The following is a 23309-nucleotide window of genomic DNA, read 5'->3' on the forward strand; positions in this document are numbered from 1 at the left end:
AACCTGGAGGTTGATTGACATACACTTCTTCTGAAATATAACCATTAAGAAATGCACTCTTGACATCCATTTGATATAATTTGATAGAGTGATTAATAGCAAAAGATACAAGAAGACGAATAGATTCTAACCTCGCGACTGGAGCAAAGGTTTCATTATAGTCAATACCTTCTTGTTGACTGTAACCTTGAGCTACCAGTCGAGCTTTGTTTCTGACAACTTCTCCTTTCTCGTTCAGCTTGTTTCTGAAAACCCATCTGGTTCCAATGACATGAGTGCCTCTGGGTTTAGGAACGAGATCCTAGACATCATTCTTTGAGAATTGATCCAATTCTTCTTGCATAGCTGCCACCCAGTCGTTATCCTGAAGTGCTTCATCACAAGACGTAGGCTCAATCAGAGACACTAGTCCCAGAGGAGTATCTTCAGAAGTCCTGAACGTAGATCTGGTTCTGACAGGTTCGTCCTTGTTTCCCAGAATCAAATCTTCAGATACATTGATACGACTTTTGACTTTCTTTGGGATTTCTGGAGATTTAATTTCTTCAGAGTTCTGAGTGACAGTTGCTTCTGGAGTTTTATCAGATTCTACAAGAGTGATTTCCAAATCTGCAAACTTTTCAACTAGCTTTGACTTTTCAGGGTCAAGCTTATCATCAAATCTGACATGAATTGATTCTTCCACAATTTTGGTTTCTGTGTTGTATACTATGTAGCCTTTAGAGCGTTCTGAGTATCCTAACATAATACCTTTCTGTGCTTTGGAATCAAACTTGTTCAGATGTTCTTTAGTATTTAATATAAAGCAAGAACATCCAAAAGGATGAAAATATGAAATGTTTGGTTTTCTTCCTTTACACAGTTCATAGGGAGTCTTTTCTAGAATAGGTCTTATAGAGATTCTATTCTGAATGTAACACGCTGTATTTACAGCTTCTGCCCAAAAGTGCTTTGCTACATTAGTTTCATTGATCATGGTTCTGGCCATCTCTTGGAGTGTCCTATTCTTCCTCTCTACAACTCCATTTTGTTGTGGAGTTCTAGGGCAGGAGAAATCATGGGATATTCCATTAGAATCAAATAATTCTTCAAAATCTTTGTTTTCAAATTCTCCACCATGATCACTTCTGACTCTAATAATTTTAGAGTCAAATTCTTTTTGCACTTTGGAACAGAAACTGGTGAATACAGAGTGAGACTCACTCTTGTGCTTTAGGAATTTTACCCATGTCCAGCGACTGTAATCATCAACAATGACTAGTCCATACTTTTTTCCATTAACTGATGCTGTTTTCACAGGACCAAATAAGTCAATGTGAAGAAGTTCCAGAGGCTTAGAGGTAGAAACAACATTTTTCTTTTTAAAAGATGTTTTTGAAAATTTTCCTTTCTGACAAGCTTCACACAGAGCATCTGAAGAAAACTTTAGTTTAGGTAGGCCTCTGACTAACTCGAGTTTAGTTAGCTGAGAAAGTTTCCTCATGCTAATGTGGCCCAAGCGTCTATGCCATACCCATTGTTCTTCGTGAACTGACATTAGACATTTAACATTTTGATCTTTTAAATCAGAAAGATTTATTTTGTAAATGTTGTTTTTCCTCTTGCCTGTGAAAAGGACAGAGCCATCGTTCTGATTAATGGCTTTACATGTTTTTTGATTGAAGATTACATCATAACCGTTATCACTTAATTGACTTATGGATAACAAGTTATGCATTAATCCTTCTACATAAAGAACATCAGATATAGAGGGAAGAGTACCATTACCAATAGTTCCGGAGCCTCTGATCCTTCCTTTCTGATCTCCTCCGAAGCCTACAAATCCAGCATCTTTAAGTTCCAGGCTTTGGAACATAGACTTTCTTCCCGTCATGTGTCGCGAGCATCCAGAGTCCAGGTACCATGACTGGTGTCTGAACTTTGCTGCATAGGATATCTGCAACATACACAATCTTATCTTTTGGTACCCAGAATCTCTTGGGTCCTTTCAGATTAGTTTTCCCAGAGTTTCTTATAACTTTGGGTTTTCTAGCATTTTTAAATTTTTGTTCTTGTGTGTGTGTGTAATGATATGAAAAGGGAGACTTAAGTTGGTTACTAGTAGAAGTTTTATCTTCCTTAGAATCATACCCAATTCCCTTTTTATTGTTCTGACTAACTCCATAAATCATGGATGCCATAATACTCCTATCTATCCCATTTTTCAGAAATTCTTGAAAGGCTTCTTCGTATTTATAAATTATTTTATTTGAAGTTTGTGGTGCTTGAGACAACGCTTCTTCTAATTCTAAGCTTTTTCTTTTCGCTCCATTTCTTTCTAGTGTTAAAGATCTGATTGTATCTTCTCGTGCTAGAATTGTCATCTCAAGTTCACTACATTCTTCAAATTTTGCTTTAAGACAGCCTTTAATGTTTTTAAACTTTTGTTTTAATTTCTGATATGAGCTAAGAGTTTCTGACAAACAAGATTCTAGATCAGATCGAGAAAGTTCAGAAAATACCTCTTCAGATTCTTCATCTGAGCTACTCCTGGATGTGGTAGCCATAAGTGCCACATTGGCCTGTTCATCAGAGTCAGATTCTGATGATCCAGATTCACTATCATCCCAGGTAGCCATCAGTCCTTTCTTTGTCCTGAAGGTATTCTTCTTGAAGCTTTCTTTTCTAGGGTTGTCTTTCTTTAGCTTGGGGCATTCATTCCTGTAATGACCTGTTTCTTTACATTCATAACAGGTAATATCTTTGTTGGATTTACCTTTTGAAGTTGATTCAGATCGATCCCCTCTGGGTCTTGGTCTTCTGAAGTTGTTGTTCCTCTTTTTCCAGAGTTGCTTAACTCTTCTGGTTAGTAGGGACAACTCTTCTTCATCATCAGAGTCTTCTGGTTCAGAGTCGTCAGCATCTTCAGTTTCTGCCTGGAGAGCTTTGGTTCTGTCAGGTTTCCGTCTTTCAGATCTGGACTTTAGCGCTACGGACTTGTTCCTTTTCTGAGGCTCATCTTCCTCTAGTTCTATTTCATGGCTTCTGAGAGAACTGACAAGTTCTTCAAGGCTGATATTGTTCAGATCCTTTGACAGCTTCAGAGCAGTAACCATAGGTCTCCATTTCTTTGGCAGACTTCTGACTATCTTCTTAACATGATCTGCAGTTGTGTATCCTTTGTCAAGCACCTTGAGACCTGCAATAAGAGTTTGGAATCTAGAAAACATGGCCTCTATAGCTTCGTCATCTTCCATTTTGAAGGCTTCATATTTCTGTCTCTTTGACTTGGGAGTTTCCTTCATGAGTCATCTTCAGAGAGTCAAGTATATCTTTGGCTGTCTCTCTGTTGGTGATCTTTTCATATTCGTTGTATGATATAGCATTTAGAAGTATTGTTCTGGCCTTGTGGTGATTTTTGAAGATACGTTTCTGATCTTCTGACATCTTATTTCTGGGAACTTCAGCTCCATTTTCTGAGATTGGAGGTGTGTATCCATCTGTGACAATGTCCTAGAGGTCAGCGTCATAACCAAGAAAGAAACTTTCGATTCTATCTTTCCAGTAATCAAATTTCTCTCCATCAAAAACAGGAGGCTTAGCATTGTAACTATCTCTTTCATTTGAGTGGGCCATGGTTTTTCTCGTACTGGATCTCTCTACACTGTTAAGTGTTTGATTAGAAAATCAATAACAGAGCCGGAGCTCTGATACCAATTGAAGGTGAGAAAAACAAGAAAGGGGGGGTTTGAATTGTTTGGAAAAATAAGCGCTTTTTCAAAATGAAAACCACACAATGATTTTATACTGGTTCGCTTATAACACAAAGCTACTCCAGTCCACCCGACCAAGGTGATTTCGCCTTCAACAAGGACTTAATCCACTAATCTTGAAAGATTACAAACAACGTCTAAGAGAAAGATCTCTTAGTCCTCTCAAGTATACAGACTTCACAAAGTCACTTGAGGAAATAAACAAACAATAGATAAAAGATTTATGTAATCTAGAGTGCTTCTAAGAAAGCAAATATTACAGTATTAAGAACAAGAGTTTTTCACGTTATAAGCAAAAGCTTCGTGAAGATCTTAGAGAGCAAGAGTGTTTTTCTTGAGCGTTGATGTTTCAGTATATTTTTGGCTTGTTGGCTTGCTGATACTTGTGTAGTGCTGAAAGTTGATTTGCAGTCCTTTATATATAGAAGTGAGGTAGTAGTTGAAACTGGTGGATATTAAAAAGAATTTACGCCATCACTTAAATAACTTCTGCAGGATAACTTTCTCTCCTTGAAATGACTACTTACCACAAGTAGTATCTTCTTTATTGAAATTGGAGATTAACGTCTCTTTCTTAATTAGGAAAACCATTTGCAAATCTTTACTTGACTTTAACGTTACTCTTTCATGATTAGCAATTCCATGATCAGAGTCTTCAAGTATCTGAGAATCTTGGAATCTTGCTTCTGATGTAGATCTCTTTTGAGTTCTGATGGATTTCTTCAGATAGCGCTGAGAGTTTCTGGAGTTAGACAACCGTTGTTCAGAGTCAGAACTTCTAGAGCGTATTCTTGTTCAGATGCTTCTGATGTATTGCTCAGAGTTAGACTTTCTTGAACGTGTTTCCACTTCAGATGCTTCTGATCATTTGATAATTTGTATCTGATCTGGTTCTGTATCTGATGACATCATCAGATTTCTTCCTTCTTTCTTTAGAACCCTGCACACTTAGAAACTTTTCGTTAGGGTGCCATTTTTGGTTTCATCCTTTGTTATCATCAAAATAAAGGAATCTGTTGTAGAACAATTTTTGTTCTTACACGGTCGCCTTCAAGGAGAACAAAGGATGTCTACGGTGGTCCACGAGGCTTATGTATCTCACCAATGATGATATCTCTTGGTACATCCGAGTATATGATGGTGTGCAGGTTATCGACTCTTGTGGTGAATTCTCCAATGTGCCTCTTCTTGGTACATGTGGTGGGATTAACTACAACCCTGTTTTGGCACGTCGTCATCTTGGGTTCCCCCTAAAGGATAAACCTAATAACATTCTGTTAGAGGGTGTGTTCTTTCAAGAGGGCAAAGATCCCCAAGGCTTGAAGGGCAGGATGGTTCGCGCTTGGCGTAAGATCCATAGGAAGGGAAGGAAGGAGCTGGGTCCGAAAAACTGTATTGCTTTGGAACCCTATACCTCTTGGGTTAGGAGGAGAGCTTCTGAGTATCTCATGCCTTATGAGTATCCAAGACCTACACCTTTGGTTGTGGCTGGGCCTTCAACCCTCCCTAACCAAGGAGTAGAGGAGTTGAGAGACAAAGACCGTTCACGTGCCTGGATCCGTGAACGAGAGGAGTTGCTTCAGCAGATCAGAGAGAAGGATGCTTTGATAGAGTTCCTTGAGCACCAGGTTATTGATGATCTTGATGATGCATGGACTTCTCTACTTCCTCAGTCCTCTAAGTTTTAGAAAAGGAAGTATAATCGACTCGCCAAAGAGAAGGCATATATGGAGGCAGCCTATGAGAGGGTGGTGAAGAGACTTCGTGCAGCTTATCTTCCAGTCACCAGAGCTTTAGATGATTGTTTCTAGGGTTCCATAGGATGTTCATTTTCCTTCTCTCTTGTATTTTATTTGGTTATCAAGACTGTACTTCTTGGGTGTAAAAATATTTCCAGATATTATTGATGAGATATTTCCATATGTTATAAATGTTTAAAGTTTCCAAATATTTGCAAATAGAGCTCCAAAGTTCCTCTGATAAAAAAATTAAATCATATGCACAAGCATTGCATGCGTCATGTGCATAAGCAGGTTTTGCTCCAGGCTTCTTGTTCTATGGTCTAACTTTGTGTTCTTCATATATTTTGAAGACAAGCTGACTCACCGGTATTACACCCGAGCCAACGCATCAAGACTAATGGATCATTTGGAGCAACAGAACCGTGAACTCAAGGAGGAAGTAGCCAGATTGACTGCCCTGATGGAGTCATTCATGGCTGCCCAGACCCAGTCGTCTCCGACACCTTCAACTCCTCCCCAGAGGACAGTCATCTCTGAGATTGTGTCTTCAACCGTGCCTGCGGCTGTAGCGGTGTATTCGTCGCTATATGATCTATCGATTAAATCATAAGCTAGGAGATACATTGAAATTTCGAGTCGCCACCGCACTTTTATTTATCCAAAGGATTGGCTAAAAAGCGAACAAAAGCCTAAGAAGTTTTACACGTAGAAAACTAATAAAAAGATCAGAGATTCTGGGTAAGGGGTAAATTACGCAATGGGAAGGTGTTAGGCACCCACTACGTCCTAGGTACTCCTAGGGAGCCCTTTTCACACTTGTTGTAAAATATTATTATTTGTTATGACATAAAGATTGTGCAAACATGATTGGGATGGTGAGAAAAGAATATACACTTTTATTATTTATTGGGTTATTGGGTTCGAACGGATGAACCCGTTGCCTACGTACCTTCCATCAAAGGTAAGGATCAGAACGCCGTAGTTCGGCTAAAAGATTTCCAAAAGTGGGTTAGGTTCAATTTTAAACACAAACCCTAGGTCTTACGTTATCCACGGGAGAAAACTCAACCTTATACAAACAACAACGTCCACCATGTGAGAACAGCTTCAACTTGCCAAGGAGGGGTTAACCCTATAATAGGCAAGGAAGGCTTACGATTCAATCACTAAAGACAGAAGGTGAGATTAACATCAACCACTAAGATAAATCAAACCTATAGCTCATGTATGAAAAGATTAATGGACAAAGCCAAAACAGGTGAATGAGTGGAATTACTGATTATGATTATGAAAATGGAGTCAAAGTATGATTAAGATCAATTCAGAGAAGTATTATGAAATGAAGTTTGAAAAAAAAAAGGTCAAGGACTTGAGTCCAGGTTTTTAGTTAGAAAACATGAAGATGTTTGCACAACACTTACGTCAAGTTTGGAAAATAAAGTGTGAAAAGGTTTAGGACATAATAGATGATGAATGGATGAAGGATGAATAATAAAACTTCTTAGAAGGTTCACTTCTTGAGATCATATAGCGGATGATTCAAGTGTGTCCTTTGGAATAGCAATGGATAATAACAAACAAGCAAAACAAAGACGGATACCGGATGCCAATCAATGGTCTTATACCAGTCTCCTAAGACAAAACAGGATATCAGAGGCCACTCAATGGTCTTACACTAATCTCCACAGGCAAAGAAATAAAAGCGGATACCGGATACCAATATATGGATTTACACCAGTCTCCTAAAATAGAACAGGATATCAGATGCCACTCAATGGACTTACACCAATCTCCTCAGAAGAAAATGAAACAGGGAAGTCAACTGCCAATCTATCTGGACTTAGGTTAACTCCACAGTATGCTCACAGGAAATCCAATGCCACATCACAGGGACTTACAATGGATCCTCACATACAAGAACAAAAGCAACAATCATGATCACAAGAATGCAAATGCCAACTTACAGGGACTTATAATTGCAACCTCTCATACAAACAGATGAAACAAACTATGATCACAGGAAAACAGATGCCAACTTACAGGGACTTACAACTGCAACCTCACATGCAAATCAAACAGATCAAATTATGATCACAGGATAACAGATGCCAACTTACAGGGACTTACAACTGCAACCTCACATACAAATCAAACAGATCAAATTATGATCACAGGATAACAGATGCCAACTTACAGGGACTTATAACTGTATCCTCACATACAATCAAACAGGTCAAATTATGATCACAGGACAACAGATGCCAACTTACAGGGACTTATAACTGTATCCTCACAATCAAACAGATAGAACAAAAGATATGAGTGACCAATGAGGTCTTACACTCTATCCTTCCATATCATAGGAACAAATGCCAAAGCAATGGACTTACAATTGACCTCAATGGGCAAACAACAATGATAGCATCACAAAAAGCAAATGAGATGATCATGCATTAATGGCAATTGATGATGATGATAGATGCATAGCATATAGGCAAGCAAGTGCTCATGAAGCAATCAGTCAAGCAATGAATATCAGACAGCACACTCTATAGCCAAACAATGAGGGCTCACACAAGAGGTTTGACTTTAACAGTCCACTGTAATAGGTAAGTGTCGCTCTTAACCTGGCCATTGAGGGGCTCAGGTGAAGCAGATGAATAGGGAGATGAGGGGTGTGCCTCATTGCTTCTATCTCAAATCAGAGAGAGCATCAAAGAAAGTGTGGGAGTTCAGAAAGTAGGAACTCTCTCCACATTATTGACTCGATTAGATCTTGGGTATTTATCTCATTGCTTCAACCAGGTACTGGGAGCAAAGAGAGGACACACTGAATAGTGGGGGATAGATTACTTATCCCTACCTTCCACCAATTGCCTTACTTGAAGGACTTTTCCTGCTTGGGACAAATATAAACAAACACAGGCATTGCCTCTTAAGGAGGACTTCAGACAGTTTGCCCGGTCAAATAACAGACCGGGTCTCCAGACTACATGAAGAAGAAGTAATTATACCTCAAAGCAAATGCTAAATAGCAAAGCAAGCAATCAAGTTCAAAGAACTTAGGCAACTAAAGTACCTGAAAAAGTCAAACTTATTAGCAAAACAGTTCAACAGTCAAAATCAAAGGCAAATGGATAAACAAAATTCAACCACAGAGGGATCAATTGTGCAAGGCACAAAGACTCAAGCCTATGAGTCAACCTACAAAAACAAGTGTTAGCACATGATAAACAAACCAACTCAATCAAAATTGAAAGGTCTTTGGGGCATTGGTGCTCAACCTGAAACAGATGAACTCAACATAAGCTTAGAAGACCACTAGGGCTAGCCTAGGGTCAAAGATGAAAGAAAGAGTCAAGGCAGCAAGGAAAAGTCAACTCAAACCAAGTTTAATCATTCAAGAAGCATTCTCAATTGGATTCACAATTATATCATGCATCATGGTCATTTCATACACAAATGAATGCAAAGCATGGCAAGAGAAGCATACAAAAGTCAACAGCAAAGACTTCATTCAAAAGTCAACTCAAACATTTTTAAAAATTATGAAATAAATCACACTCAATCCTAACATCTAACATGGTAAGCATGTAAAATTTCATGGCATTTGGATGAGAGGAAGACAGTCAAATAAAATCATGAAGCCAAAACAAATTCAAGTAAGCATGGTGAAAGTCAACAAGCATGGGTCAACTTCAAAAAATCATATCAATTTGAAAACAGAAAAGAAATGAATGAGATTAACAACAATGCAAAGCTTGAGATGTCTAGTTATCACATATGAAATTTCATGGTCATACAATAAGATTTGAGAATTTCACAAAAGATTTGGCAAGGCATAGCACAAAAAGTCAACAAATGACCACATATGGAAGAAAATTCACAATCAAATGGAAAACAGCAAGATTAATTCCAAGAAAATTCATACACAAACTAGACATGTGATAGATGATTCATGCAAAATTTGGGGTCAATTGGATAAGAGGAAGCATGTGAACAAAAATTGGGAAAATACATGATCATGGTATAGCACCAAATGCAACACACAACTTCAAAAAATCATAACTCTCAATCCACAAATGATAAATGCACAAACTTTATATGGAAATGAAGGTCAATGTGTCTAGTTTCACCACAAAAAATTTCAAGCTCATTGGATGCAACATGAGTATTTCACAATTTAAATGGCACAATGTATCATTTATGCATACATGTTGGGAAATAATTACCATAAAAAATCCAACCACTGAAAAATTCATTAAAAATCACAATTAAAAAACTAGACTCAATCATGAACATGATGGAAAAAGAATCAGGATTTTTGGAATTAAAATGAATGAGAAATTGATTTTTGAAATTGAGTGAAATAATGTAGCAAGCATGAACAAAAGCATGGCATATGGGGTCAACCAAGTCAACGGATGGCAATTTTGTCATTTGGCAACTCACTAATTGAAACGCACAGCATAAGGCAAAGGTGATGAAATGTTCTGATTGGCCACTAGCCAATAGAACAGTAGCTCGGCCAATCCATTGTTCATGTTCTGGGTTTCTAAAACCCTAGGGTTCTACCAGCATTTTCAAGCATCATGTTATCATGTTCAAAAAAAACAACAACACTAAAATCAAACCAAACAAAAACACAACAGCAGGGCATAGCATCGTGTAACATTGAACAGCCACCACTAAACATGACAAAAACAATGCAATGGATTTCTGAGCATGTTCATGGGATTTCAAACAGCAACATGGTTTTAGCAGCATGGTATAGCAGCATGGTATAGCAGCATGGTTTTGAAACTTGGTTCATCAACATAAAACCACTTGGCATGGTAAACAAGGTTCTTCACGCACAATTATAAACAACCAAAACAACAGCAAACAAGAAGAATTCTGGTCAGAGTGTTTGGTTTCAAACAGCATAGTATATCATCATCCAATTTCATCATCCAAAAACCAGTTATGAACAAACAAACATAACAGAAGCAACAATGATCACGCAACCTCAAAACACAAACAAGTAAAGCACAAACTTATGCAAATTTCTGGGCAAGGCAGGTTGCAAACAGCAGGGCATTCAATCCACCTTCATGGTTCAAAATCGACATGAACAAATGAAAATCAAACCAACAAAACCCATACAGCATGGCATTAGCAGTATCAATTTCATGTTTATGGTTCATCAACATCAAGCAAGTTTCAAGCACGAACACATAATGTCATGGCCTTGGTGCAGCAGGTTCATGTAACACACAAACAGCAGGCCAAACAACAGCATGGAACATGTTTCAAAAATGCAGCAGGGTTATGCAGCATCGGTATTCATCATCAACAGATCAAACAACCCAAAACAATAGCATGGCATACTCATCATCATCATGTAACAACAAAAAGCCAAACACAACAGGTGGAATTCCTGGGCAGTTCATCATAATAGCAAGCAATATCATCTTCATGTAAACAGAAATCGAAACAAGGTATCATTCAAAAGCAGCATGGTTCATGGTGTCTATCAACATCCAACCAAATGGACAAAAGCAAACAACATGTGGATTTAGCAAGCAGCAGGACACACTCATCATTCAATGAACCAAAACCAGACCAAGCATAGCATAATTAACATGGCAGCTGTAAACAATCAGCATGGTAGCTCATATATTCATCATCAATTTGCAATATGGTTAATAGCATAACAGCAAAACAACATGGACATGAAGATTTATGGACAGCTCAAACATAACAGCAATATCATGCATTCATCAACCAAATTCATCATTAAAATCAATAGCACATGAACAACAGTATTAGCCAAAAAATCGTGGCCATGAAATATCATCAGTGAGCAATATTAATCAATCAGCAAAACACACAATGGCAGGGCAAGCAGCATGATACCATCATTCATCAATCATCATGAAATTTCAACAAAACCAGAAAGATTAAACAAGCACATCATTAACTTCAGCAAACATCAAGCAATACAAATATGGTAGCCATTTCCATTAAATCTTCCTACACTAACCAAATCGAGGGGAAATATGCTTGAACATAAAAATGTAATTTCAGATTTCTCACTCCTCTCTCAATCATTTTAAACAAGGCATAGCTTAAAAGAATCAGCATTCAAAGATTTTCATTAAACATGGCATGGCTTTGGAGAATAAAGAATTCGAAAAAATACCAAAGTGAAGAGCAGTGAAAGATCTTGATGTTTTCTGCTTGCAAACCTTCGATACAGGTGAACACAAAGGCTTTAAATGTTGTATGGATGAAGTTCCTTGGCTCAGCAGTGCTTGCAAATGTCCAAATCAAAGATTGCCATTGTTGATGGTTGGTGAAAACAGAACTAGGAGGCGCAGTTACAGCAAGAATTGGATGATGAAACTGAGCTCAATATGTTGTCTAGGTGAAGGAGGGATCAAGGATTGCTTGTGTATTTTGATGATTTGCTCAGAATTCACTTTTGGCCAAAAATGCAAATGAAAGGAAAAGAGAATTTCGTCCTGTGGCTGCTTGTCTAGGGTTCCACAAATGTCAGAAAATGCAGCTTATATTGTCTGTTTAACCTCTGCTTAACAAGTGCTAAACCTGTTTAGTTGTAATGAACTCATTTGCCTTTTGCTAAGTGGAAGAATGTGGAACATGGAGGTGCAAGCTGGCTCGAGTTGGGCCTTGCAAACAGCTGCAAATCACCTAAGTAATTGCTGTTTTTGGTTGTTTCATGAATGCTGTCCTTGCTTTGCTTTTTTTATGAAACCATTTGCCAAATTGCTAGTTATGTACAAATGAAGTGGAGGTGTGTTTGTATGCACAGATTTGGGCCTGAGCATGCTGCAAATGACCATGCCAATTGCTGCTTTTGGTCTGCTGCAGAATTGTTGTATGTGTTTTGCTTGTGTACTTCCATTTGCAAAATTGCCAAATTTGTGCTTTTGGTTCAAAATGGTGGTAGAATGATGGTATGGACATGGTTTTGGAATTGGAACAAGTCACAAATAATATATGAAACATTTCCCAATTGGCAAAATCAAGAAAAAGTCAAAGAAGCCAAAAGTCAAAGTTTGGTCAAACTTTGATTTTAAATGCAAAAGGTCCAAAAATGCCATTTTGAATGGTAAGGTTTTAGGTCATGAAATTTATATTTTTGGAAAGAGGATGAAAAATGTGGTTTGTAGGAAAAAACCCCACCAAATTTGGCCTTATGGTTTGGGAGATATGGCTTGTTGAAGTTCAAAAATTGGTGAAAATGATTTGATCATATCTTGACAACCACACATGGGATTTTGATGTTCTTGGACTTTTTGAAAATGGGAAGACAAGATCTTCAACTTTCATGTTGGGCAAAAATTCATTTGGAGCTTGTATCATGATGTAAGTTTAAGATCAAGAAGTTTCCATTTTTGGCAGTTGAAATTACAGGTCCACTTGCTATTTCTGGAAAATTTTCTGTTTGACTTGATTTTCTTCCATGATGAGGTTGAACATGATAGATGAGGCTTATACAAGCATGAATGAACTCCTTCAAATCAATTCTATCCATCAAATTCTTGATTAAATCAACAGTTGACCAAGTTTGACTGTCTGTTGACTTTTCTAGGGTTTTGAGTGATTGGACCACTTCTGATGAATTCCAAACCCTAATTCCTTGAGAACTTGACTTCAAATGATGTCCCAAGATGTATGAACTTTTGATTATGATCATGGTGCCCAAATTCTGCAAGAATGGCCACCATCCATTGCTTTGACTGATCAATGACTGACTTTGACCTAATTTCTGATGATTACTTTATCTGCAAGCAACAAGGTTAAACAGACAATATTTTTGTACTTTTTGAATGATAAACATATGAAAGCAAAGATATACAAATGCACAGTATGCTTGGTGATCAAGAAACAAACCTACAAGGCAATCTACCCACTAGGAGGGGACAAAGGCATGCAATGATCCTTGAGGCCATGATATGAATGATATGGGCCATGAGGGATCTTAGGGCCCAAAATTGGGGTCTTACAGATGCCCCTATTTAAGGTCATTCTAGCCGGAGAAGTGAAGTTTAGAAATCTTCATCTCGACGCGGTAGAATGGACTTAAATAACAGTAATGAGACAAATTTTGGTCCCTAAGAGACCTCATGATGCATATGTATGTATGCAAAAGACACAAACTCTGTGGGGAATATAATTCACACAGGAGAAAAGACGATCCATCAGAGTAGTACACTCACCAGGAACAGAGACTCTAACAAGACTCTATGGGGATAATAAAAGAAAAAGAAATGTGTGAACAATACACGACTCCAAACTGGGGAAAAAACAAAACTGACACAACGTGATCAAAACACGACTCTGATTAGAAAAACGGAAAACAGACTGGAGAACTCACTGGGGAGTGAAGGACTCACACTGGGAAAAAGAATTCCAAATGGGAAATAAATCCATTGGAGAGACACAAGTTGACTCCTGAGGAGAAGCAAAAGGAAATTCCACTGGGGAAGCAACAAAGAAATGAGATGTTACCAGGCATACGGGTAACAAACTCAGAGAAAATCTGACTCCACAGGGGGACCGAGGTCATAATAGGGAGCAGAAAAGGAGGGAACACCAAGGATACCGGTTACTGGGTATATAATAGGTGACCGACCCAAAGCGTGAATTGGATTTCACTTCCAAAACACTCATCATCCTGAAGGGAGCTATAAAAGCAAACTTGTTTATAGGATGGACATTCAATTCCACAAGGAAAATGAATCTTACTCTGAGGGGAAAAAATCAAAAGATCGACTCAAGAGTGAACGAGATATAATATCCATTACCGTCAGAACGTGGATAAGATACTCGCATGAGATATATTATCTATTACCGTCAGAACGTAGATAATAAACTCACATGGTAAGAAACACCAGAGATACCGGTTACTGGGTATATAATAGGTGATCTACCGAAAACGTGAATTGGATTTCACTTCCAAAACACTCCTCATCCAAAACACAAACTGGTTAAAGGATGGCTATTCGATTCTACAAAGAATACGAATCCTGCTCAGTTGGGGAAAGTCAACAAAGGATTCCAACTAAAGAGCGCATGAGACATATTATTCATTACCGGCAGACCGTGAATAATACACTCGAAAGGAAAAGACACCAGAGATACCGGTTACTGGGTATATAATAGGTGACTAACCAAAAAGAGAGACAATCGATACCAAGCATACGGGTAGACGAAGGACAACTCAAAGGGATAAATTGCAAGCATCCGGCAATTATCCAACAACAAGAATATTCGACTCCACAAAGGGAACTAACGAATCTTACTCGACTGGGGAAACACAAAAGGCTTCGACTGAAGAGCGCATGAGATATACTATTCATTACCGGCAGACCGTGAATAATATACTCGCATGGAAGACTATCCACAACCGGTTACTGGGTCAACAAAGGATAAATCAACCGAACAGAAAGGCATCGGGATACCAAATTAGGTATATAATGATAACCAATCAAAAGGAGCAACAGACATTACCGACAAAAGGGTAAATGAAAGGCGAACTGCTGAGGATAAATTGCAAGCATCCGGCAATTATCGACAGAGACTAGCTGGGGATACATTGGTAAACAACCAATGATCCGGGGAACAAATCACTAGCATACGGTGAAAAGACCCACTGGGGATAAAATTGCTAGCATACGGCAATTATCCACAAAAAACTTGCTGAGGATATAAGTGCTGATCTGAGCAACTTATACAAGCAAAGGAAAATCATCATCAAATAATAGATGAAGATAACCACAGAAATTAGGGTTTACATCTACCGAAAACGGGGTAGAAGACCAACAACTCCGCGTGGGGATAAAATAAATCACAAATCCGCACGGGAAACCAAAATAGGGTTATAACAAACCACCAACTGCTGAAAAGCAGGAAAAAAGGATTTACAACTACCGGGTAGTAGGTAGAAAACCAAAACTCTGGCTGGAGAATAAAAGGTGTATAACCACAAATTCTGTCAAGAAAGCCAGGAAAAGATAGGACTTATAACTACCGGTTACTGGGTAGAGGCCCAAAAACATTCCGCTGGGGAACAACCCGCTGGGAAACACAAGACATCTAACAAATAGTCGATTCGGGAACGATCCGAAAAGACAGACTGAATCAAGACACGTCCTAATGAGGATATAACTCAAATAGGAAAATCCATCCCAATATATGTGTTGGGAGGAAACGGAAGAAACCGTCATCCACGAGGATAAATCTCAGTGGGGAACTGCAGAAGGAAAGACAACATATTTTCTGCTTATGGGGCTGACTCTATATGGAGAGATTTATAACACCCGACATCTGCTTGGGGAGATCTGTAAAGAGATCTATATCACCATAGCAAGAGACACGACAAACAAAAGATATATGGCGAGAAATGCAACATGAATATCTGAATGTTTATGAATATGCATGAATATGCGTGATTTATGTTTGATGAATGCTGACAAAACAGACAATTCTAACACAAACAGGTTCAAGAACCAAACGTCCGGTATTATACTTCCAGGGGAAAAACCAGCTGGAGAGCCAATCTGCGGAGATCTATATGCTGTAAAGCAAAGATCTGCGAGTACTGCTGGAGAAGCAGAGAATCCTAAATATCAGGAAACAAACCAAACAGGGTACAGAAAGTCACAACGGGCGAAACGGCCACCAAGACGAATCTGTAGAGGAACAAGAGAAGTCCCAAAGTATATCTGCAGGGGATCCCAGTGTCAACTGAGAAACAAAGGTGCGTTGCATAAGCACGAACTGCTGTAGAAGCAAATCCACATAACTCCACTAGGGGACAACCCACTGAGGGAGAATGATATCATCCAAATAGAATCGAACTGCATGAGCAACTCTATTGGGGAAAACTGTCGGCTACTCTCTTGGGAACAAGCCACTGAGGGAGGACAGATCAAATAAGCAAATTCTGCGACGAACCACCCCACTTGGGGAGAATACACATAGCAAACTGATCACAACAGGTAGATTCTGCAATATAAGCCACTCTACTGGGGATCACAAACAGTCAGGAAATCAAATCCGTTCACTGGAGGCTGAACCATCATCCGACCATACGGGGACTGAAGGAGTATTCAACAGGCAAAACTGCCACAACAAACATTCTGCAGACTAAGCTGAGGAAAAGATGGTTGAACACATTGGGATATCAACCCAAATCAAAACTGCTCAGGAAAATAAATCCTGCTCTGCTGGAGAGAATAACTCTGATGGAGAGATAGCAACAATTCCACAGACGACTTCGCCGGGGAAAAGGTAAAGTACTGGGTATCAAACCACTGACTTACCAAGTCTTCAAAAGAAAACAAACGTGCTGAGGAAACAGACAAAACCTGCTGGCGCACTGCATGGGGAAAAGCGGTAACAACTCCACTTGCAACCCTGGTGGGGATATTAATAACAGCTCTACTCGCGACTCCAAGGGGAGTATCAATCAATCAGTTATATCCATGACTGCGCTGAGGAGACAGATAAAGTCTGGGGTATACGACCCACTGGAGAAAGTGACGGGGCACCAAGATGACAAACCATCAACCACCGAAACTTCTAATAAAAACACCCATGCTGGGGGAAAAAACTGTTGCTGGAGAAACGAAGTCTTCAACAACAAATCACTTGCGACTGTACTGGGGAACAATCCCAACAACAACTTTGTTTGAGGAACAACCTCAACAAAGATCTGAAGAAAGAAGATACCACCAAACCAGGAAAATGAACGTATGTCTTACCTGTTGGAAATCGTGCCACTCTCGGGAGAGCACTGAGATATTCTTGAGTATCCTTTCAATCTTGTGAATGTTCACTTTGTTTAAAACAACAATTTTAAAAAATTTGATTTGTTTAAAACAATGACATTTTATCAATTTAAAACATGCAAAACATTTGTTGAATTGAAACAAATAAGAGTGCAAATAATTGGATAAAAAGCTCAAATTGATTTGATAGAATGGTAGTCTGCAAAGGGCAAGACTCCATAGATCTGTACAAATTTGAAATCAGTGATATATATTGGAAGAGGGCTACATTGAACATAATGATCCTTTCTCTACCAATTTGAATCTCGATGTATCCGAAGCTTCAGTTGACGACGAATCGAGAATCTTCTGACGAAATGACGACTGATAAACCAGAAAGTCTTGTCAGGATGCAGTTACTTGCCAAATCCTTAATTTTTGCCTAGATTGCCCCAGAGTGAGGTACTCAATCTAGCGGGATGCAAATATATCTCTTTTTTTTCAAGTCTCTAATTTTTGCCTGGATTACCCTTGCGGGTTCTCCACCGAGACGCTCATTTTTGCCTAAGCCGCCCTTTCGGGTTTTCAACTTAGCGAGCTATTCTGTTTTTTCCATTCTTTTTTTTTTTTTTTTTTTTTTTTTTTTTTTTTTTTCATTTGCATATACTCTTTTTTTTTAGGCAAAGTATCTCTTGACTGCATCTGAATTCACAGGACGAGTGAAATCCTCCCCATCCATTGTTGTAAGCATCAAAGCTCCGCCTGAAAAGGCTCTCTTAACAACATATGGACCCTCGTAGTTTGGAGTCCACTTGCCCCTGGAATCGGGCGTGAAAGACAAAACTTTCTTGAGCACAAGGTCACCTTCTCGGAATACACGAGGTTTGACCTTCTTGTCGAATGCTCTCTTCATTCTCTGCTGATACAACTGACCATGGCACATGGCAGTTAAACGCTTCTCTTCAATCAAATTCAGTTGGTCATATCGACTCTGAATCCATTCAGCATCAGTCAACTTGGGACTTGAGGGTATAATTTTTCTTTTTTCTTTGGAAAAATATTTGGAAAATTTTTCCTGATTTTTGATTTTTTTCTTTTTTTTTTTTTTTTTTTTTTTTTTTTTTTTTTTTTTTTTTTTTTTGAATGCCCCAGTTTGACTGTTCTGCTGATTCTTGTGATACAGCTGAATGAGCTTCTTTTGTGCTCAAGAAGTCGGGTAATCTCATCAGGAATCCCCTTCAACATCATCTTCCTCTGCCTCAGATACAAGGACTTCAAGATTGGGAGATGGCGTTGGATCATTATGTTCAATGGGTTTAGAAATCCCTGCATAATGATTCTGGATAATGAAAAGCTTTTGATATTTTAAACAAGCAAATCATTTATGCAGATGAAAAAGCTGTTTTGTTTTTCAGGTTTTTTGTGATCACTGATTTCATGCAAAAGCAAAAAGTGAAAACAAATGGAAAAACAAATGTTTAGCAATGCATTAATTGAATGAAAACATCATTGTATTAAATGTTGTCAACAATGTCATCACTTCTCCTTTGGCATGGGAGAAGGGTTTCAAACAAATGAACAAATCACGCTGACTTATGAATGACCGTAGGAACATCCACAGCGACCCAACAGTGGCAGACACCACCAGGTATGATGAAAGTGTTCAAATCTTCTGCATCTTCTTCTTCAATGATAGTAACAGCTTCCTCTTCAGGTTGATCGTCATGGATGAATCCTCCACTTGTGAACAAACCTTGCTCATTAAGTGCCCCAGAACCATAGCCAATGCCAGCCCGGGATTGGATAACCAGGAATAAATCCATCAACAGGAATAAATCCATCAACAGCACTAAGGCTGGCAAAATCCTCTCTGAATTCACAACTCTCTTGCCCAGGATGATCCATCAATCTGGCAGAGTTGGCTCTGGTATAATACCGGCAAAGTGCGTCTCAAAATAAATGAAGATCGCAGGGTCAAACCACAGGAAGGGAGACCGGAACAAAACACCTGCTTATGCGAATGATGCATGAAGTGTTTATGCATATGCTTGTTTTTATATCAAAGGAACCCGAGGGTTTTATTTGCAAACTTTGAAAGATTTAAGCATTTTGATCATACATGAAAATATCTCATCAGATATATCAGGTGAAAAAAATTTCCGGTTTTTTCATGTTTTGAAATTTTTGCAAATAAACTCCTTTGAGTTCCTTGAAAATTTTCTCTTTTATCTGATGATATGGATGCAGATGAATGCGTGAATGCATGAATGCAACAAACACACTCAAGGATCAAGCAAAGCACACCAAACAAAGGTCGCGGGAAAGCTCATTGTATCCCTAATATCAATCATCCATTTTGGTGGATTTAGGTTTTCACCTTATCGACACCCAAGTTCCATTGATATTAACGGTACATGAACCGGCTCTAACATTCTTAATATCAACCAGCCGCTTTGGTGGATTTTAGGTTTTACACCTGATCCGGGATCCATTGATATTAACAATGTTTGAACGACTCAACCACGAATCACGGGTTTGTTGAGAGTCACGAGCATGGAGTCTCGGTTAAGAACCACCCAAAGGGAGTGTACTAGGGTTTAAACCTGCCAGACATGTTCTACCAGAGGTTCCCATAATCATCGTTCCATCTTTCGAATATTATCGGAGGAACGAATACTCGTATTCCAAGAATATTCTCAAGAGAAACTCTTATGAGTGTAGTATCGCGTAACAATCGTATCAGAACTGACATCTGAACGACCTCCGCACTACGGTCCTAAAAATAGGCCAAGATGGGTTTGGTAAACTAAGGTCCTTGGCTTCTGCGGAACATGATTGAAAGAATAATGCCTAACCACAAATAACTTGTGTGACATTATTAGTCCAACATGACCTCCACCAAGTGAATGGACTCGCAAGTCAACTGGCTAAGGACTACTCCACACCAGTCGACAAGACTATGCCATTCTCCTATCCTAGAGAGCACTCGAGTTCGGGTATAGAACTCATCTCACAGATCACCAAAGCAAACAGCAAATGTATATCAAGCAATTCACACATTACAATCAATACAGTCATCCCAAATTGTACAAAAATATGTCAGATAAAGAATAATAACATATATCACAACAAGGGTGAAAAGTAGGCAATACAACCAGGGATTCTGGTGAGAGTCTCCCCAGTGGAGTCGCCACTTTTCTGTAGCGGTGTATTCGTCGCTATATGATCTATCGATTAAATCATAAGCTAGGAGATACATTGAAATTTCGAGTCGCCACCGCACTTTTATTTATCCAAAGGATTGGCTAAAAAGCGAACAAAAGCCTAAGAAGTTTTACACGTAGAAAACTAATAAAAAGATCAGAGATTCTGGGTAAGGGGTAAATTACGCAATGGGAAGGTGTTAGGCACCCACTACGTCCTAGGTACTCCTAGGGAGCCCTTTTCACACTTGTTGTAAAATATTATTATTTGTTATGACATAAAGATTGTGCAAACATGATTGGGATGGTGAGAAAAGAATATACATTTTTATTATTTATTGGGTTATTGGGTTCGAACGGATGAACCTGTTGCCTACGTACCTTCCATCAAAGGTAAGGATCAGAACGCCGTAGTTCGGCTAAAAGATTTCCAAAAGTGGGTTAGGTTCAATTTTAAACACAAACCCTAGGTCTTACGTTATCCACGGGAGAAAACTCAACCTTATACAAACAACAACGTCCACCATGTGAGAACAGCTTCAACTTGCCAAGGAGGGGTTAACCCTATAATAGGCAAGGAAGGCTTACGATTCAATCACTAAAGACAGAAGGTGAGATTAACATCAACCACTAAGATAAATCAAACCTATAGCTCATGTATGAAAAGATTAATGGACAAAGCCAAAACAGGTGAATGAGTGGAATTACTGATTATGATTATGAAAATGGAGTCAAAGTATGATTAAGATCAATTCAGAGAAGTATTATGAAATGAAGTTTGAAAAAAAAAAGGTCAAGGACTTGAGTCCAGGTTTTTAGTTAGAAAACATGAAGATGTTTGCACAACACTTACGTCAAGTTTGGAAAATAAAGTGTGAAAAGGTTTAGGACATAATAGATGATGAATGGATGAAGGATGAATAATAAAACTTCTTAGAAGGTTCACTTCTTGAGATCATATAGCGGATGATTCAAGTGTGTCCTTTGGAATAGCAATGGATAATAACAAACAAGCAAAACAAAGACGGATACCGGATGCCAATCAATGGTCTTATACCAGTCTCCTAAGACAAAACAGGATATCAGAGGCCACTCAATGGTCTTACACTAATCTCCACAGGCAAAGAAATAAAAGCGGATACCGGATACCAATATATGGATTTACACCAGTCTCCTAAAATAGAACAGGATATCAGATGCCACTCAATGGACTTACACCAATCTCCTCAGAAGAAAATGAAACAGGGAAGTCAACTGCCAATCTATCTGGACTTAGGTTAACTCCACAGTATGCTCACAGGAAATCCAATGCCACATCACAGGGACTTACAATGGATCCTCACATACAAGAACAAAAGCAACAATCATGATCACAAGAATGCAAATGCCAACTTACAGGGACTTATAATTGCAACCTCTCATACAAACAGATGAAACAAACTATGATCACAGGAAAACAGATGCCAACTTACAGGGACTTACAACTGCAACCTCACATGCAAATCAAACAGATCAAATTATGATCACAGGATAACAGATGCCAACTTACAGGGACTTACAACTGCAACCTCACATACAAATCAAACAGATCAAATTATGATCACAGGATAACAGATGCCAACTTACAGGGACTTATAACTGTATCCTCACATACAATCAAACAGGTCAAATTATGATCACAGGACAACAGATGCCAACTTACAGGGACTTATAACTGTATCCTCACAATCAAACAGATAGAACAAAAGATATGAGTGACCAATGAGGTCTTACACTCTATCCTTCCATATCATAGGAACAAATGCCAAAGCAATGGACTTACAATTGACCTCAATGGGCAAACAACAATGATAGCATCACAAAAAGCAAATGAGATGATCATGCATTAATGGCAATTGATGATGATGATAGATGCATAGCATATAGGCAAGCAAGTGCTCATGAAGCAATCAGTCAAGCAATGAATATCAGACAGCACACTCTATAGCCAAACAATGAGGGCTCACACAAGAGGGTTTGACTTTAACAGTCCACTGTAATAGGTAAGTGTCGCTCTTAACCTGGCCATTGAGGGGCTCAGGTGAAGCAGATGAATAGGGAGATGAGGGGTGTGCCTCATTGCTTCTATCTCAAATCAGAGAGAGCATCAAAGAAAGTGTGGGAGTTCAGAAAGTAGGAACTCTCTCCACATTATTGACTCGATTAGATCTTGGGTATTTATCTCATTGCTTCAACCAGGTACTGGGAGCAAAGAGAGGACACACTGAATAGTGGGGGATAGATTACTTATCCCTACCTTCCACCAATTGCCTTACTTGAAGGACTTTTCCTGCTTGGGACAAATATAAACAAACACAGGCATTGCCTCTTAAGGAGGACTTCAGACAGTTTGCCCGGTCAAATAACAGACCGGGTCTCCAGACTACATGAAGAAGAAGTAATTATACCTCAAAGCAAATGCTAAATAGCAAAGCAAGCAATCAAGTTCAAAGAACTTAGGCAACTAAAGTACCTGAAAAAGTCAAACTTATTAGCAAAACAGTTCAACAGTCAAAATCAAAGGCAAATGGATAAACAAAATTCAACCACAGAGGGATCAATTGTGCAAGGCACAAAGACTCAAGCCTATGAGTCAACCTACAAAAACAAGTGTTAGCACATGATAAACAAACCAACTCAATCAAATTGAAAGGTCTTTGGGGCATTGGTGCTCAACCTGAAACAGATGAACTCAACATAAGCTTAGAAGACCACTAGGGCTAGCCTAGGGTCAAAGATGAAAGAAAGAGTCAAGGCAGCAAGGAAAAGTCAACTCAAACCAAGTTTAAT

Source organism: Lathyrus oleraceus, chromosome 4, assembly GCF_024323335.1.
Source record: "Lathyrus oleraceus cultivar Zhongwan6 chromosome 4, CAAS_Psat_ZW6_1.0, whole genome shotgun sequence".
In the NCBI taxonomy this organism is placed as follows: domain Eukaryota; kingdom Viridiplantae; phylum Streptophyta; class Magnoliopsida; order Fabales; family Fabaceae; genus Lathyrus; species Lathyrus oleraceus.